Below are 3,411 nucleotides of genomic sequence, written 5' to 3' on the forward strand. Positions count from 1 at the left end.
GCTGCACGAGCGCTCATGCAGCCGCCTAGGCTTCCTTCGGAGCAACCATCTCGCGCTTTTAGCACGCGCGGCTAGCAAGTACATACGAGTACATACTAACGTGAAACGAAGTATAGAGTTCCTCGATATGCTCCCCCGAAAGGAACTCTATCTCTCACCGATAACGAGCGCCACGGCTGGCGCTGCGGGCTAAAGTGGAACTATCGCTCTCACCGGCGGACTGAGGCATACGGCAGGCTGCTCCCAAAGGGAGTCCTAATCGAGTGGCCGTGTCCCTGCTGTAACGTTGACTGGGAGTCAGAGGCGTCACGTCTGCTTAATGGCGCGGTTTAATTCGAAGCTGCCTCCGCGGGCTCGTGACCTCTGAAGCTGACACGGCACCAGCGACTGCCCGTCTTCCCCTTCCTCGTAGCACTAACCAGGGGAAAATTGCAGGTCGTCTTGACCGAAGAGCACGACTGCTGGAGAATATGCACGATGGTGCCATGGTGCGACGGGTGGGTATACGACTTGATACGAGTAGCGTGGACAATGTCTGTTAACTTTGGACGGCGGTTAAACAGGGCTGCAGACGCTGGGCACTGTACGTGACGTCGGAGATTCGGGAGAAGATTCTGAAAAGGCCCACATAGCTGTGAAGCACACTGTTTGCTTCGCCCTGCTCTATAGCTAAGACCCAAAACAAAATTAAACCGCCTGCCGAATACGCGACAGTGCGATGAGTTGCGTTGTAGCGTAGTGATTGTTGCTGTTACGACGCGCGAGTACTCTGCAGTGTAAGCTGGCGCGCTTCTTTGAGCCCAACACGGCATTTCTACAACACTGGACGAAAGCTAGACGTCGTTGTGCAGGAGACGAAAAAGTGTGCTCAAGTGTGATGTGGGTGAGCGGTTATATAGCAGACAAAAAAGGGTGAGTAGCCATGTATGTGATGAACTGCAGGATTGTACGTGTATAAGACAAATGGAAGTATCGCGTCCCAGCGACGTTTACCATCCTCTACATATATAGACAACGTATGGGCAACGGTGCGTATAAATCTTTCTACCAGTTCGATTGTATAAGGGTGGTACGCGGTCGAAGGTGTGTGAAAAGAAGCACACATATTCAAAAGGTCTTTGAAAATCAGCGAAAGAAAAACACGACTACAATCACTGATTAATTGTCGAAGAGCGACTTGAAGTAAAATGACGCGTGAAAGATAAAACGGACTAATTGAGCGCTGTTCCTTGGGGAAAGGTACTCACATCATCTTACCGCCAGAAATGATCGATCGCATTATCAATTTACGGTTGCCCGAATATGTTACAGGAAAGAGTACAATGATGTCGATACCTACTTACTTTAAGATGTAATAAGGTGGAGGGAGGGATTGTTGCATTTCTTCGTTAAGAGGATTAAATGTAGCGAGTTCGTTAGAAGGAAGGGTTTATGAACAATATTTACATGTTCGTTCCAGCTGCTGCCGGAGTCACCATCGATTCCTCTGTTCTTGTCGTCGTGGTCTATAGTTCAATCCCTCGTTACTTCTTCTTTTTGCTATAATTATTCAACAAACTCCCTTGAAAATGAGCGAAAGCTCATTCTTACAGTTTCAGGGAATATAATAACTGTATCGGCTGGCAAAGTTCACGACCACTGCAAAGTTCACGACCACCACTGTTCTGCAAGAACGCACCTTGCCGTCCCTTCCTGGGTATGTCTCGTTGACCCTTCAGAGTTTCCACGTGTGTCGCGGTAGTCTATTGTCATTGAGAAGGACTAGGTCATCGGTTTGTATACAGCTTGAATTGCTGGGTTTAGCGATGTGGGCTGACCTCAGTTCTACCAAATATTGTGATCTCCATCTTCTCCAAAATTGATTCATCATGGTGTTTAGATATTTCCAACCTCGCTCCAAGTTTTCGGGGCTTGCTTGATCTTCTTCTGGCATTTGATAGGAGGGGAGGTTGGTCAATTTGTGTCCCACCAGAAAGTGCGTTGAAGTGAGAGCCTCTCGTTCGTTTGCATCGGTGGAAATGAACGTCACCGGACGGGAGTTGGCTACTGCTTCTACCTCTGTGAAGACAGTTGTCAGTTCTTCGAAATTCAGACTACTGCGGCGCAGAACCTTACGCAGCGAAATTTTGACTGACCTCACTAGTCTCTCCCGAAACCCGCCCCACCAGGCAGCTCTCACTACGATCGTTTTCCATCTAATTATGTGGTTTGCAAAGTACGTTTGCACTTCCTACCGTTCTATCGATTCAAACACCCTCTGGATGTCTTTGGCTGCTGTTTTGAACATTGAGGCATTGTCGGAATAAATCGTTTTCGGGTTACCTCTGCGTGCCACGAATCGTGTTAATGCCAATAAAAAGGCTGTTGTCGTTAGGTAGCTCACCAGTTCGAGGTGCATAGCACGTGTCACGGCACAGGTAAACAGGACGATGTAAATCTTGTAGCTTCTGCAGTCACGTCGACAGATAAGCGGCCCGGCAAAATCGACCCCTGTTTTTTCAAACGGTTCGCGCCTTAAAACTCGGTCTGCTGGTAGTGGAGCTACAGGCTCGGAGGCTGGTGCACAAGTTTGAATTTGGCAAGTTATACAGCGACGTATGACCGTCCTTACGGCTTGCCTTCCCTTTAAAACCCAATAAGTTTCACGTATTTGCGTCAACGTGTCTTGAACTCCGGCGTGCAGTAGCCGACAATGTTCTTCAGCGATGAGAAGGAAGGTAAATCGGTGGTCTGCAGGTAAAACAATTGGATGTTTCACTTCTCCTTCGTTGTCACTAAATTCCAATAGACCACCAACTCTTACGATTCCATCACAGTCTATAGGTGGGTTAAGCACCATGATTATTGAAGTCTTCTGAACTTGTCGTTGATCTCGAAAGAGTGTGATTTCTATTAAGAAGGCCTCATTCTGTGTTTTTATCCAGAATTTTTCAGCTTCTATAATTTACTCGCTCGTCAGGAGACCACTTTGTTGGCCTTGTTGTTTGACGTTCTTTGTAAAACGTTTTATCCACGCCGTCACACGAATCAACTTAATAAATGAACTGTAGTCTTTCAAGCTCACCAGTTGATTATCTTGCGGTACTGTGAGTTGTTTAATAGTCGCTTTCTATTCTTCCGCGAGGTATTCATTGCATTCTGGTTTACCCTGAATTTGACTCGGCCATGATGTTTCGGAGCGATGCAATCAGGCGGGTCCATTCCACCATGTCTTGCTCTGTACTGAAGACTTTGGCATATATCCGCGTGTTAGGAGGTCTGCTGGGTTTTCTGTACCAGGGGAATGCCTCCAGTCCCTTGGTTCCGTCAGAACTTAGATTTCCGTGACCCGATTTGTAGCGAATAGCTTCCACCGGGTTTTTGAACCATGAATCTAATACAGGACAATCCTAGAGTCCGACCACAGATATA

At 47.3% G+C, this 3,411-nt stretch overlaps 1 pseudogene; it reads right to left on the reverse strand.

Moving 5' to 3' along the window:
- Positions 1-1,586: 1,586 nt before the first annotated feature.
- On the reverse strand, positions 1,587-2,092 carry LOC120838849 (annotated as a pseudogene).
- Positions 2,093-3,411: the final 1,319 nt, after the last annotated feature.

Source organism: Ixodes scapularis, unplaced genomic scaffold, assembly GCF_016920785.2.
Source record: "Ixodes scapularis isolate PalLabHiFi unplaced genomic scaffold, ASM1692078v2 PGA_scaffold5__190_contigs__length_132052651, whole genome shotgun sequence".
NCBI lineage: Eukaryota > Metazoa > Arthropoda > Arachnida > Ixodida > Ixodidae > Ixodes > Ixodes scapularis.